At 35.8% G+C, this 16,921-nt stretch overlaps 1 protein-coding gene across 13 annotated transcripts in view; it reads left to right on the top strand.

Annotated features, from left to right (window-relative positions):
* THRB (thyroid hormone receptor beta) overlaps nt 1–16,921 on the top strand; it is a 371,178-nt gene that overhangs the window by 73,647 nt on the left and 280,610 nt on the right. The window contains exon 1 of one of the 13 annotated variants that reach the window (XM_073900892.1): nt 14,537–14,563. The exons of the other annotated variants lie outside the window; for them this stretch is intronic. The gene's annotated coding sequence lies outside the window, so the exon portion shown is untranslated. Of the gene's footprint in view, nt 1–14,536; nt 14,564–16,921 lie in introns of those variants that run through there. 13 annotated transcript variants of the gene reach the window in all.

The raw sequence follows: 16,921 nt of genomic DNA, 5'->3' as shown, positions 1-16,921 counted from the left end.
TGTGTGTGTGTGTGTGTGTGTGTGTGTGTGTGTGTGTGTGTGTGTGTTGAAGTTGGCAGAATCAATGCCTGATAAGATTGGGTATGAAAAATTACATTTTTAAACTGGCAATATTTTCATATAGCACATCATAATCTCAAGAAGTCACTTTGTAAATGGTGCTAGAATTCAGTAAAGGGTTATAAATATTCAGCTTGATTAAGTAAATTTTTTAGTAATAGTTGTGGGGGATCTAAATAAAACTTAAGGACAAATAAAAAGTCTTTTTTTTTAAGTCTCATAGTTGTAGCTTACTCAAGCCAATAATGTTGGATGAGGTCACAGAAATAAATCTTTTTTTTTAAATTCCCATATCTTTGATGTGTGTATGTGTGTGTGCGTGTGTGTGCGCGCGTGTGTGTACATATCAATGTGTAAACCATGGAGGGGGAACAGGATTGCAGAAGACTACAACAAAGATTGAAGGGTGGAATCTATTTTAAGAATGACCAACTTCTGGTGCACCTGGAAGGCTCGGTGGTTTAAGCAAATGCCTTTGGCTCAGGTCATGATCCCAGAGTCCTGGGATCAAGCCCTGTGTCAGGCTCCCTGCTCAATGGGGAGCCTGCTTTGCTTCTTCCTCTCCCTCCCTCTGTCCCTCTGCTTTGCCCCTCTTCCCCGCTTGTGCTCTCTCTCTCTCTCAAATAAACAAAATCTTTAAAAAAGAAAAGAATGGCCAACTTCTAAGAGATAATTAGACAACAGCAAATTGACACGGGTGAGAGCAGGGAAGAAAAGGGAAGGTATTGGACAAATACTCAGAAGGCCATTAGAGAAAGTATTCCAATTTGAGCAGGCAGTCACATAAGAGCAGGACAGTATTTCTGAAAGGACACAGGCTTGGGCCAGGCAACCTCAGTTTGAGTCTGAATCTACCACTTAGCTAGTCCTGTGATTCTGGGTAACTTACTTAATTCCTCTAGATCCCTGTTTCCTCATTTGTGAGACTGGATAATGATAGAATCAACACAACCAAGGGCACAGGTAGGTGGTGGTAAGAGTTAACAAGGACAACAAATATGAGGTGCTGGTATGTAATAAGCACTCAATGGCATCCATTGGAGAGGGGCCAAGGTTAAAAATGACTTTCTCTTTTGATGTATAGACAATCAATTTTGTTATTTTAATGTGGAATCATTTTCCTATGAGGGCATGTGTTAATTTCACTGATACTCAGTTGCTCACACATGAGGAAAGCCTTATCAGAAAGACAAAAGTGTTCTATAATAGCATCACTAGCTTCCAGAATTAACTTGAACTCCAGAGATTCTCCCTGAGGGGGGAGCCATTTTTTTGTTCTCCTGAAGTCAGACAATCCCAAAGTATAACTTAATTAATTAAATATTCCACAAAAATACTTTAAGTTTGAGACTATCCTAATGAATCAGCCCATGTTCCTTGCCCTATGATCGTTCACAAGCTTGTGGATCTGATCTAGATGCCACAGAAATATAAAGTGTCAACTCACTCTGTCTCTAGAAACAGGGGATGAGGGAATTTTACTGATGAGAAGACATATGAGTTTGGTTTTGAAGAATGAATACAAGTTTTCCCGATAGGTTCCAAGTGGGGAAGACATGTCAGGCAAAGGATAAAGTGCTTTCCTTAGGTAGACTCTAAACAGCAGATGGTTAAATAAGAGCAAGTAGGTGAATTTCCATCCCTATTGTTCATCCATTTATGCAGACAATAGAAAATTCAGTCCTTGGTGAGTTTGCCAGCTAGGACTTAAGGATTTTAGTTTAATTATGTCAGACTAATGGAGAGGAAGAGAGAAATCTTTGCTTCAGAGGAGGAAATGGCTAAATTCCTGGTGACATACTTTGCAAACTGAACCCAACATAGGAAACCTTCCTTAATGGGAAACCTTCCCATAAGCTCCTCATCTTCAATCATCTTTTAAAGTCAAGAAGTTAAAAAACTTATGTACTTTTCCTGGAGTTCCAAAATTAGAGGCCAGACAGGGATAATGCATCATGACATTGACATTTTGTCCTTTCTTATTTATTTTACATAATCAGTGTGTTCTCTCAAGCCTACTTGCATAAACACACAATGATACATATTTAATGAATTCATTCTTAAACAGCTATAGAAAATGTACTTTATTAATATGCCACTTCAATTTTAGGAAGCATCCCATCAGATATGTATGTGTGCTTGGCTTACAAAATGACTCAATGAAGGATAAATATACATAAATAAAAGTAGATTTTAGAAGTGCCCTTTAAACTCATGAAACTGCTTTTTCTTTCTGAGGCAAAAGAACTGTTATCTTCTTACTTATTTAAAAGGAATTGTGGGTCAAATTGAGCCCGTATTCAAAAACATTAAATTCAGAGCAAAGTAGTGTGCAATGTAAACTTCTCTATAGAAATAAACTCTGTCTAGCCTGCTGAATCTCAAAATTCATTCCATTATCCAATTCCATTGGGAGGCTTATTAGAATGCAGATTCCTGGGCTCACCTAAAAAGATCCATTCAGTAGGTCTGGAGTGGGGATCGGGAATCTGCATTTTAAATAACCCAATGACTGATGCAAGTGGTGTCAGTATCAGAATTGAAAAACTCCACTTTATGCCTGGCTGGTTCCCTTGTGGTCAGATGAAGTTAATAGGTTGTAGAATTAGAGCAAAGCATCAGGCTGTTGTGAAGGGGGAGTCCTGTGAGGCTAAAGAAGCACCCATTAAACACCTGGGTTAGTATTTGATAAACAGAACACTTGATACATTGGACAGCCCCAAGTGAAGCTAACAGATTCTTGTTCTTGTTCTCTTTCTGTTAATCCTTTTCACTGTTCATTAGCACTTCTTCCTACATGTAAGTACAGTTCCCAAAAGGCAGCTCCCAGTGAAATGTGGGAGACCCAGAGGCCTTGAAGACTTCTTCATCTCATCAGCATTCCATTTACGCATGTCACTCTGGGAAAGCTTCTGTTGGCTCCCTAATCTATTTTCTGTGACTTCCAGATAGTTGACTCTGACCTCTCTAGGTTTACATATCTCGTCTCTTCCAAACTTATAACTTTGACTCCTTTGATGTATCTACTCCTTGCAGATCCTAAAATCTATCTGAAAGCACTTGGAAAAAAATATGCTTATATAAGGCAGTATCATTAATGTGTTTTTATGCACCTCAAGATAATTGACCTGGAATTTTACAATGGTGTGCTTGAATACCCAGTAAAATTACATTATGTAACAAATTTTTTCTGAAACAATTTTGATTTCAAATATTCCATTCCATGACCACTATGAATACATATTTATACTTGTTGGAACATGATTCCAGATTATTGATTCAGAAACTAAAGTTTTAGGTATCAACTGTCTTACTACTAAGTTAGGTAGGAGAATATTAAAAATCCATCTTGCCCATTTGGCATTTCCATAGCAAAGGCACAAGATACCTGAAAAATGTTTGAATTTTATAATTCTACTCCCATTGTTCTGGACTTCTGGAGTCCCTTAATTTGAAACAAATATTTATTTTGTGGTATAAGAATTAATACTTAATATACTTAATACCTTGTAGTTTGGATTTCTTGGACTGATTTTTTTTTCTCTTTCAATTACGTGTTTCATTTGATTCCTTAAAAATTTGTCCCAGTAATGGTACCAGTAACAAAATAGCTTCTACAGTACTAGGAACCAGGCCTTTTCCTCTGAGGGACAAATATTTATTTGAAATTAGGCAGAAACAGTTAACTTGGTTAAAGAGCACTAAGTGAACTTCAGAGTCAGTCCTTCAGAATCCAAATCTCATCCCTTATGACACTCTTGCCTGACAAGAACTGTAGGGATCTGAGATTTTTCCCCTACTGCAGGCTAAACGCCCATCACAGTGAATGAATGAGGGCAGAAAACATGACACTCTTGGGTCAGAGATAAAATAGAGTTTGTTATTCACTGCACTAACAGTAGCCAGAATATCAACATTTTTTTGGTGCCTGTTCCCTGAGTTCTAATTCCCACAAGGTGATGTAGAGGTCTGGGTGACACCTGAACATGCAGTGAGTTGCATTACTGAGGAATCCTGAATTTAGGGAACCCACATATTTTCTAATGGGCTGTAAGCATGCCTGGCCTTTGATGCGACAAGAGATTGTCTCTACCTTCCAAGTCTATTCACTGTGCTAACATCCTTGAGAAGCTAGTTTGGAACAACGGTAGTCAGTGTCTCTGCTTATAAGACATGTAGAAATTTGAAAGACCTATGGAGAATTTTCCCTCCACAATACCATAGAAAATACTTTGTTCTTGAATATATTTATTCAAGCCTTTTAGGTATGGTTTTCCACAGGTGCCAATTCATTTTAGACATGCTTGTTGGCTAACATAGCTATGGAACAAATCACTCTTTCTACCAAAATTGATACCATTTATAAATGTCACTGATGATATAATACTCATGGAAATCATTGTTTTTATTTATTTTCCTTCTAATTTAATGCATCCACACCCAGAATACAGCTGAAGGGCTGACTATTCCATATTTGCCCCAACAAATAATTTAATATCAGAGTTTATATGGCTGCGACATGATTAGGTATTCTCGAAGATAGTATTCAAAACTGAATTCTCTAGGAACACTGAAGCATAGATACCCTGAAGCAACATTTTTTGTTTGTGGATTTGTTTGTTTCTTGACATCATGTAATGTGGCTTTCTCTAAATGGTCAAGAAAAGGTTTTTGCTTGTTTAATTTTTTCTGAATTATCTGGTCTAAGTTATCACACAATTATTCAAGTCTATTTTCTTTGCTTGTGTTGTAGAGCTTCTAAGATACAGATACATGCTGTTCTTTTAGCATGTCTGGCGACATAGAAGAAGAAGGATAGCAAATAAGTTCTCACCATTAAATTTGGGCTTCCTGTTGGATTGACTTACTCAAAGTAAACTTGACATACTTACACTGGGAGTGATTATTTACTGTCTCCTGAATCAATATAAAGGATTGGCAGGCAACAGTCAGCTTTTGTTTCTGGAAACATTGGTTTTTCTCTTAATAAAAATGCATTTTCATGGTTGCTTCATTTATGCAGTATCTTCCTTGAATTCCTTCTTAGCACCAATGCCGTTGTTATCAAGGTAGAGTTGGAATTCAGTGTTTCTACCTGCTTATACAAGTGCATTACTACTTCCTGCCATATGAGATGTATCTTAAAATGCCAATACACCATAGGCGTCCAAGGCAAGTGTGAAACAGAGATTTAAAAAAATAGCTGGTAATATGTTTTTTGTCCTTGGGTTGGTCCAGAGATGACTCCAAACATCCCTTTTCTATGCTCTTTCTTCCCAGTGCACTCTGCTGAGTGTGCATAGTCAATTCAAAAGTGACCAAAACTAAAGCTACCCATTCTTTGGGTTTCCTATTGGTTATTGTCTGCAAAAGAATGATAAAAGCCAAGGGCTAGGGTATTTGTAGGTGGAACAAAACTTTATGAATAGCTAATAACTGAAGCCCATCATTTTGACATTGTAGCTTCTAAGCAATGAGTGACAAATTGTTGTTGATACTGCTTTAGTTTTCTGTACCATTAAATTATTATTTGCTGGTTGAACTCAGAACACTAGGGGGCACTAATTTGCTCAAGAAATCATTTTAACTCATCAGGACATGACCTCAATCTCACCCAATTACATTTAGACCTAGAGAAGACCTACGGGTTAATTTAGGCCAGTTTTATAAATATTTATTTCAAAACCAGAAGGAAATGACTTGCCCAGGGCTAACACAGGCAAGCGAGTGTCCTAGTGATTTGATATTCTTTCTCCTCTACCATGATACTTTTGTCAGAGAATCTGGAATAGCACCTTTTTAATCATCAGTAGTAAATGCCTGCAATGCTATGTTTAGAGGATACTGTTTTGAACAACACGGACATGGTTCTGTTCTCAGATTGTTCATCAGCTAGGAAGACCCACTGACTGATTAACTGAATTTTAGCAAAAAGTATTATGGAAGAGTATAGCAATGGGATGTCAGACTTCCTTGTTTAGCTGAACCTTTAATGAAAAGGAAATTGGTAAATAAGAAGCAATAGGGAGGGAAGATTTAATGGTAAGAATTAAGGATGATATGACAGTACTGAGATAGGAAGGACCAAAGGAACTTGGAGGACCTGAAAAGCCTAGTGGGGCAGGAGCATAGAAGCAGAGAGGGAGAAAGAGTGGCACAAGATGAGGCTGGAGAGGGAGGAAGCCAATTATCCAGGGCCACATGGGCTGTGTTGAGAATCAGGGAGCACCTTATCTTAAAAAGGTAATGGAGAGTCACTGAAGGGGCCAGAGACAAATGCATGCATTCTGTGTGTACAAACACTGACTATAGAATGGAGAGGAATGTGGTTGGAAAGAGGAAGAGAAGTTAAGATGCAACCCAAGTCATCCAAACAAGAGATGATGGACAAGAACTGCAGTGGTGGAACTTTAGGGTGGTGCTTTGCATCTGTAAAGGGTGACTTTCCTCTGAAGCATCCAGATGAGACAAGTACCCCCAGCTGCATCCTGGCAGGGTTCTGCTCGAAGTCTTCCTACTCCTCTTCTTTGTCCCACCTCTTTTTTGACTCTTACAGCTATGGCTTTCTTAATTTAGTACTAGAATCCAAATTGGGACCAACTAGAGCCTTACCCTTGCAGCTGAGCATAGCCAGGTTTGTTCCATCATCCCAGAAGTTACCTGCTGCTATGGCTCTCTTCAAGTTGGACTCACCCTTTGGAAGTTTACAGAGATGCCAGGGTGTCAAAGGAAGGAAAGGCAGGAAACAGATATGCTTTGTGCCACTTGATTTGTTCAGCTGAGTTTTGTGTTGTCATGGGATTATTATTATTTCTTAAACTTTTTTACTGGATAAGAACATTAAGTACTCATTGTAGAAAATCTAGAAAATAAAGGAAACTGAGAAAAAATCACCCCCTAATTCTTTTTCCCCCAATTCTGCAATTTAAATCAAATAGCCTTTATAATCTTGGAATATTTCTCTTTTTTCTAAGCATATTTTTAGCATATTGGGATCTCAGTATGAAAGGTTTATGTACCATTTTTACAAAAATATTGCTAGCATTTTAAGTGCTTATTGTGTGTGAGACTCTGAACAGAGTGATTTGCAAACTTTACTCAAATTTAATTGTCCAAACAACCCTATGGGGTAGAATCTATAATCCCCTTTTACAGAAGAGGAAACTGAGGCATAGTGAGATTGAACAACTTCTTTAAACAAATTTATTGAGGTATAATTGACATACAATGATCTGTACATATTTAAAGTATACAGTTTGATAAATTTTGACATATGTATATACCTGGAAATTTTCATCATAGTCAGGATGATGAACTTATCATCCCCCCTAAAGGTTTCTCTTTCCCTTTGTTATCCATTCTCCCCAGTGCCCACCTCCCTAGGCAACCATGGATCTGCTCTCTATCACTATAGGTTAGTTTGCCTCTTCTAGAACTGTGAATTCATACATTATGTATTATGTTTGTTGTCTGGCTTCTATCACTTAGCATAATCATTTGAGATTTCATGTACTAATAATTTATTAGTATTTATGGCCAAGTAGTATTCCATTGTATGGATACCACAATATATTCTATCCATTCACCTGTTGATGAATATTTAGATTATTTCCAATTTAGGGCATCCACAAATAAAATGTCTATGTGCATTAGTGTACAAATCTTTGTATGGATTTATGCCTTCATTTTTTCTTGGGTAAACACCTAGGAGTGGAATGGCTGGGTCATATGACAGGTATATTCAAAATACATAAAGAACACTCAAAACTCAATAATCAGAAACCAGGCAACGCAAAATAAAAACAGGCAAAAGATTTGAATACACACTTTAACAAAAAAAGATATACAGATGGCAAATAAGCACATGAAAAGAGTCTCCACATTATTAGTCATTAGAGAAATGCAAATGGAAACCAGAGTGAAATACCACTACACTCCTATCAGAATGGTTAAGATGGCAAGACTGACCATACCAACTGCTGGTGAGCATGTGGAAAAACAGAGTCTCTTGCACTCTGCTGGTGGGAATATAAATGGTTACAACCACTTCAGAAAATTGTTAGGTAGTTTCTTAAAAGATTAAACATAAACCTACTATATAAGTTTCCTGTGGCTGCTAAAGCAAGTTACTGTAAACTTGGTGGGTTATAACAGCAGAAATTTATCCTCTCTCATTTCTGGAGACTAGAAGTCCAAAATCAAGGTGTCAGCAGGGTGTTGTTCCTTTCAGGTGCTCTCACAAAGATTCTATTCTTGGCTTCTTCCAGTTTCTGGTAATTGCCAGCATTCCTTGGCTGGAGGCTACGTCATTCCAATTTCTGTCTCTGTCTTCATATCACCTTCTCTTCTGAGTGTCTGTGTCTAAACTCCCTCTGCTGCTTCATACAGGGAAACATGTGACTATATTTAGGACCCACCTGCATAATCCAGGATAAGCTCCTCCTCTCAAGATTCTTCACTTAAGCATAGTTTTTGCCATATAAAGTAATATTCACTCATTTGTCATATAAGATAATATTCACAAGTTCTGCAGATTAGGACATGGACATATCTTTTGGGGGGCCACCTACACCTACCATAAGCAAGTTTTTAACCTCATATTATAACACAAGCATGATCCCATTTTTATTAAAATTCTCTTGTAAATACCATTTCAAATGGTCACAAAATGTTTGCCACATGAATGGATCCATCACAATTAATTATTGAACACATTTCAACTACTGAACATTAAATAAAACGTTCAGAAGAAACTTCTTATTTAAAATAAGACTGCAGTAAACATCGTAGTGTGTAAGGCTGTTTTTTCTTATATTCTGGGTCCCCCCCGAAGTGAGTTCAATGAGCCAAAAGCTATAAATATGAACTTCTTTGCATATTTTCCAGAAGCTTAGTACCAACTTACATTCTATCTATAAGTAAGAAAGCCTCTTTAACTGCTCTTTCCTATTTAAAGTAAAAGTTTTGGGGGTAAATTCATAAGTAGAAAATTGGTATTTTAATTTATATTAATAATGAAATGAGATGATTTCTTATATTTTTTTTAAAGATTTTATTTATTTGACAGAGAGAGACAGAGTAAGAGAGGGAACACAAGCAGGGGGAGTGGGAGAGGGAGAATCAGGCTTCCTGCCAAGTAGGGAGCTCGATGTGGGGCTAGATCCCAGGACTCTGGGTTCATGACCCGAGCCAAAGGCAGAAGCTTAATGACTGAGCCACCCAGGCACCTCTGATTTCCTATATGTTTTAATCAAAATATATTTCGTTCTCTTGTGTCCTCTGCCTAATTGGGTAGTGCTTTTTTAAAAAAAATGATTTTTATATGAACTCTATATAGTTGAAAATATGGACACTTTAAAATTTGTGTTGTAAATGTTTTTCTGAGTCCGTGGTTTGCTTTTATATTTTGCTAAGTTTGAGAACTGGGGATTTTGACATACAGAAGTGTAAAATTCTTTGACATTGGGACATAGTATTGAGGTTTCTACTGCCAAGGTAGGAGGATTTAAGAAAATTTTCCTTCATTCAGAGGGCAGGTATCTGTTATAACTATATCTAATTTTGTTTTTTTTTTCTTTTTTGGTAACTCTTTAATCCATCCATATTTTTATTTTGCTATGTGGAGAGAGGTTGAGATCATAACTATGTTTTTCCAAACTCCTAAGAATTAAATGATTATCTCAAAAGCACTCTTATTGAATAATCCCATCTCTTTAAGTATTGATTTGTGATGGTTTTTTTATCATTTTTTTAAGGTTCTCATATAAACTGGGGTTTGTTTGGAGGACATTTATTCTATTCCATTAATCTGTTTTTGGCCAATATGAGAGATTTATATTGAAATTTTAAGATATATTTTAATATACAGGTAAATCAGTGCATGAAGTTATCATTTGTCCCTAATCAGAGAAAGCTTTTGCTTAAATACAATGTTGTGATTGCATGTTATAAGAGCAACCTGGCTAGCATATAGATTATCCTGCCAATAATTTACATCAGTTTTTATTGCTATTAATTAGCACTTTTTTTGACTCATTACGATGGAGTACTCTCTCTATATATGATGTTCACATTTTGCCTTCTCCTGCTTTTATTCTATCCCCAAACTCATTACCAGATGATATATTGCATTTAGAAATGTCCTTGAAACTGTTAAACTATTTGATAAATGCTCTTTTAGCTTGCCAAGTTGCTTTTTTTTTTTTTTCCTACCTCAGCCACAATACTGACCAGCTACTACTCAACTGACCAGATCCCAGATCCCTCCAATCTGATTTGGTTATTTAGATCAGGATTTTCAACTTTGGTACTGTTGACATTTGGGTTAAATAATGTTGTGTTGTGTCCTATTCAGTGTAGGATGTTTAGCAGTATTCCCCGCTCGTTACCAATAACCCCATTTCCTCCCACCCCAGTTGTGACAATCAAAAATGTCTCCAGATATTGCCAAATGTCCCTTTGGGAACAGAATAGCCCCCATTGAGAACTATTGATTTAGATCAAAGTAGTCAGACAGCATGCAGCATACTAAATTTATCTAACTTTTATTTATTATTATTACTATTTATAATCTTAGTAATACAATCAGGTTGAACCTAAGGCAAACCAATTATTTGCACAATGATTCACTGTCATTGCCTTGAAAAAAAATCAACCCTAGGGCATTCTGCTTGGCCATGTGACTTAAACATGACCATAGGAAGAACAGTGACATTATCCTTGTTCAAAATAGAACATCTCAGAGATCTCTTTTGGTTCAGCTCTCCCTACTTAGCTTATGTTGATGATAAATTTGAAAAGCTGTCAATTTGATAATCATATTGGTATATGTAAATGAAATTATGCCCTGAGTTTTAATCTTGTATTTTGTGATACTTAGAAAATGGCTCAAACTCTAAGCCCATAATTCTTTGAATCGTCTTGCCTTTGATTTTAGCATATAACCATGGCTGTCTGAGCTAGTTAGTTCAGAGGGGTTTTACAAGATGATAATGAGGCCAATGTTGCAGTTTCAATTAGCTTCACAGAAGAAAAACCCAGCTTCACAGCAGCAGACTGAACTGCTAACCCCTGCCACCACTCTCAGCCAATGGCCAAAAGGAACATGAGAACAGAGAATGTTGTCGACTCAGCACTCCCAAGACCATTTAGCCTGGACAAGCAAAGGTCACATCTCATTGACGATGATGGCCCATCCGTGTTATATTCCTACACCAATTCACTGCAGAAACACAAAATGAAGAATACTCTGTAAATCAGAGCTGCCTTTATAGCCAATGTAGATCATTGAGGCAAAGACTTGTTTATTCTAATTTTTTTGGAACAATGAATAGGACAGCTGTAGTTTTGAAAGGTATTTAAGCAACTTTTATTTTTGTTTTCAAATTTGCAACTTTGACCATATATTTAAAGTTAAGTACATTTTATTCACTCATGAAATTATTTTCTAATCATTCACTTAGAGGGATGGGTCATTATAATCATAAATATGTCTGCTACTATGTCAATATAATAGTTAAATCACGCAATTTTTCCTTGGAATAAGAAGACTTTTGTAAGCATTAAAATGGAAATTGAATTTTACTTACATTTAATATTATGGGCAGAAGGGTATTAACATGGATCCCTGGCAGCAATTTCCCTAATACTGATTTACATGTTGTATAAAATGTAACATCCATGGAAACGTGACCCTCAACTTCTGCATTTTCTTGCAAAGATTGGACATAATTCTGCTTTTAAAATATTTGCATTGTTCCTGTTAAACTGTCTAGATAATAATGGATGCAGGTGAATGTTGGCCAGTTTGGTTTATGCACTTAGTTGCAGCATTAAGATACATTTCTTTCCTTTATCCTCGGGTCTTTGAATTCAGATCATACTCTTCCACTCCCAGGTCACTCTTTCCCAGTAGGGAGCTTCATGGAGCTTAATACCATTTATATAATGGTTTTCCTTTCTCACTGGTGCCTAAATTTTCCTTCTGACTTACCAAGAGATCCGTAGGAATTTTCAACAACGTTGGTATTATATTCTGATGGTGAATGGATATCCAATTTCAAGCTCTTCCATTCACAATGCATTCATCAAAACACAATCAACTTTAGTAGCCCAGAGAGAAAATAGCTTTTAGAACCTGATATTTACTTCACCTCATCAAAGGTCTGCTAAACATATTGAGTCCTAAATGAATAGCAGTGGACAAGCCAAACAAATTGAGCCTTGAATGCAAGAATGTCTACAGATGTTTCCATGAATTGCTTTTTAATCAATGGAATCAGGAACATGTGTGGTTTTTTAAATTGATTCCTACAGTTGCAGCTGCATAAGGACCACATTTTCCCAACTGCCTCTCTGTTACCATTCAGAATCTCGTTTCAATATGCATGATATTCTCTTGCTAAAAAATCTAATATTTATCTAGCATTTCTATGTGTCAGGTACTATCCAAAGTGCTTTCATGGATTATTTAATTTAATTTTTTACAATGGCCTTATGACACATACCAGATATTTTTACTATTCTCATTATACAGCTAAGGGAACCGAGTGGTAAAAGTTAGTCAGTGGCCCAGGATTATACGGCTAACAGAAACACATGACAGAGCCAGATCCTGAGTTTGGTCTGCAAGAATCCAGAGTCTATAGTCCTAACTGCTACAATGTACTGCCTCCTAAAAGTCATTATCACAAAGATTTGTATTATTTTTTATTTCTAAGAATAATATGATTTTATTTCTGTTATCATATTTGACTTGAAACAAATAACTAAAATGATACCCAAATATCTTTTGTGTCACCCAACCTGAATTCTTACAGAATGTATCCTGTCTGTGCTAATTTGACTTATAATTGGGGCTTCATCCCTCTGGTATTCATGGGTCTTAAATTTGTAGCTAGAAACTTGTTCATGTTTTGAGTAATTGTATCTCACTCCCTATGACATTTTGGGCACTTAAAACATGTTCGACAATATTTTAAAGAATACAATTTACACCACTTCCTTTAGAAGACTATAAATAAAATAATGATAGAAAGTGTCAAGCCATAATTACATTGAGAGTTTTAGTAACCTCATAAACCACAGGAATGAAATACCAAAAATTTTTTTTTCAACCACCAGCATCAAAATCTCATTTGCTGATTCTATTTTTGCAGCATTGATGGAAGTAATCCAGTTAGGCTGACATTTTTATAGAGGATAGTTTGATGTTCAAATAAGCCGTGTTATTTCACCATCTTTATCTTTATGGGAAAGGTTTTTTTTCTTCTGTAATGATTTGAACTGTGCTATAAAGTAAATGAAAATGTGTCTTGTGGGTTGGATTATGGCTCCCAAAGACACATTTCAGTTGACATAAAGGTCTTTGCCATAACCACAGTTGATGTTTACAGATACACACCCCTTCTAATTTTTAATGTTGTTGTTGAATTTCTTAATGCATCTAATCAGAGAAAATATGTCAAAAGGAAAGGGATGCTTGGTCTCAAACATATGCTTGGGTTTCTGTTAATCAGGAAACAAATGTCCAAATGCGTTTGCACATAATCTCACACACATGCTCACATATGTGCTCACACACACGCTCAAGTTTGGAGCTAAGTGTGAACCCGGTGACACAGTGACACTTAGAGCCAAATACTAAGCATATGTCAAAATTTGGTGTGATCACAACAGAAGAATGGTACAATATTGTTTCATTCAGCACGATGCAGAAAGAGAAGCCAAATAACTGAAAATCATAAAACAAATGTCATTTCCTTCCCAGAAGCATTATGTTTCAATAATTGAGAAAAAAATAAGACCAATTTGTTTTGGTCTGACTTTCTTGTCACTGGTAAATTAGTAGATACATTTCTACTCCATAAGAGAAAATAGGCTAATGAACCTTTAATGGTCGAGATGGGCTAGATAAAATTGCTGATATCTGATGTTTCTGTGCTATAGGTCAAAATATATCTATCACTCAGCAAAAAAAAATAGTATCAACAAACTTATATAGCTCAGTTTGACAGAATAGCACTCATTGTATTCATTTTTATCCTCTTAGGATTTCATTCTTTCTATATTTTTTTAAAGATGGCATATTTTAATCATGTAGAAAACTCATAGCTTTACAGATTGGCCTTACTGATACAAATAACTTGCATATGGGTCAAATATTTTTGATATATTATTATCCATGAATTCCTTTATGAGAGCTAAGGATAGAATAGTTGTTCATCAGTAGCAAATTTCACCAAGAATGAGAATTAGAATTCTTTCAGGATCCTTTGATATCTTTGGCTAATGGGCAAATGATAACCTCAGGGAAAAGTGAATGGGCGCCAATTGCTAACTCCTTTAAGAAATCCTCCTATATCATGTTAGAAAGTCATAGCTAGATGGAATGGTTGATAGATTCACGGAATGGAAATGCCATTGGAATTATCCAGCCCAACAGTTCTCAACTGTCCAGTTAGAGGGTCCAGATCCACATGGATAGGTTGTTATGAGCAGTGAGGTATGTTGTATTTTTTTTTCTAATGCTCAAAGTACTAGGATTCGCAAATTATTCTTTTATAAATTAGAATGTATTTAAAATTACCCATCCAAAAATGCCACGCTAATTTAATAGCATTTCAAATCAGAAAGAAAGAAGTGCAGTTTCAGCTAGTGGGTCTAGTATTACATACCTGTCCCATGGAGATACCCATGGGAATGCATCTTGCATGAAAACAGAGGGGTGATGTTTCCTAGCAGAAAAAAAGCTCTTGATCTGAAGATCTAGGCACTTCCTCTAACTTTTCTACAATCAGCAGAGATTGCTGAAATCATAAGCCAACAGTTGATGGTGTTCATGGAATCAGCAAAGGGCCATAATCTTGAAGGACATTTCTCGAGGGCCTGGTGAGGCCTGAGGAAATGCCTGTACCACCACTATGGAACACATTTTTTTGTAACTCGATGTTTAGAACTCTTGGATTCTCTGTCTCCTCCCTGCTGACAGCACCTAGCTCCCACTGCCAAAGTTTGTTTTCTCTGAGCTCAGTTTATCTAAAGTGGCCATACTCCAAGGGTTGACCTTTTCTTTCTACAGTTGTGTTAATATCATGGATTAAACTCTGTAGTTGGTCTCAATCCATGGCTATTCTCATAGACCTAGAAGAAGTGTTAATTCAATGCTTACAGGAGAACCTTATTCCTTTATCTACAAGTAGTTATTTGGAGGGGTGAAAGGCACCTCACAATTGCCCCCATTAACAAGAAATTTAAGATCTAAATCTGACTCTATCATTGTTATTGCTATTTTTAACTGTGTGATTATGATAACCCTCTAGGTTATTTAGTGCAGGAAATTTATACCATATCTCATTCTCATGATCTTCATCCTATGAACCCCTTTTTTTGACTTATAATTTGTATAAATTTATAATCTTAACAGCTGTAAACTATTATAGAAGTAGACCAAAGATGTGACTATTCCAATTCCTCTTATGGTACAGGGCAATCCCAGCAAAGATGACACCAAAACCTTATAAATCAACCTTATAGGTTGAAAAACCCCAAGTAATATATGAGCAGATTCAATCTAGCAAGACATAAAAACAATAACAAACCATAATCAAACAGCTGGTTCTTAAGGACATAAGAAATTTTACTACTAGTCTATTGTCATAATTCATCTTATTAATGGTTAAATGAGAAAAAAATTATCATTCTATGTTCAAAAAGAACTTGATTTAATATACACTGCTGATGAAAATTCTTAATGAAACATGAAGTTTGTTTAAAATGATAAAGATTTTTTATTTGAAACAAAGACTAAATTTTTCATTTGTAAAATTCAGTATGTATTTTCATTAAACTGAGAAACAAGAAGAGGATTACAAGTTTATTGACAAGGAAAAAATTAGATAAGGTTATTAGAAAGGGGAAGTAAAAAAACCACCACTTGTCTATATTGAAAATTTAAGAGAACCAATTGAAAAAAAAAGCTATTAAAACGGTCAAGACTTTTGTATTACAAAATTTTTCACTACGCTCCTTACAAAAATAAATACATAAAAATAAAGTATTTATTAGCCCTAATCAATTAAATAATAAGCAGAAAAAACCCACACATCCCAATAGCAACCCTAAAATAAAAATAACTAAGAATAAATATAAAAATAAGTGGATAAGACTACCAAAAAATGTGTAAGATTACCTTGAAAAAAATATAAAATAATTTGGAAGAAGATGATATTTAACAGGGAAATATTCTGTACTTCTCAACAAAAAGAATCAATATTTTAGGCATTAAATTCTCCCTCAATGTAATCCAACCACTGAATGCATCTAAAATAAGAATCACCAAAGGATTCTTTTAATAATGTGACAAAATAATTTAAAAATTCATGCGAAGTAAATTAAAAAGCAAAAATAGCCAATAACTTATTTAAAAATCAATGCTCCCAAAACGTTAAGAACAATTTTATTAAAAGAAAAGATTTGATCAAGTTTCAACATAAATGTGATACTCTATGCAATGAAGAAAAACCACAAACAAAATGAAAAGATTATAAACATGATGGGAAAAATCTGTAAGACAAGATTTTTTTTTAAAGATTTTATTTATTTATCTGACAGAGAGAGAGACAGCGAGAGAGGGAACACAAGCAGAGGGAGTGGGAGAGGGAGAAGCAGACTCTCTGTGGAGCAGGGAGCCTGATGCAGGGCTCGATCCCAGGACCCTGGGATCATGACCTGAGCCAAAGGCAGACACTTAACTGACTGAGCCCCCCAGGCGTCCCAAGGTTTTTATATATATATAAAGCAATCTTACAAATATGAACGAAACAGTATTCCTATAGAATCCACAAGACCAAAGGCTAGCAAA

The sequence above is a fragment of the Callorhinus ursinus genome, unplaced genomic scaffold (assembly GCF_003265705.2).
Source record: "Callorhinus ursinus isolate GAN/ISIS: 27379988/994484 unplaced genomic scaffold, GSC_fseal_2.0 scaffold1, whole genome shotgun sequence".
NCBI classification, from domain to species: Eukaryota; Metazoa; Chordata; class Mammalia; order Carnivora; family Otariidae; genus Callorhinus; species Callorhinus ursinus.
The sequence above is the reverse complement of the archived record's forward strand: the minus strand, read 5'-3'. Positions and strand labels throughout refer to the sequence as shown.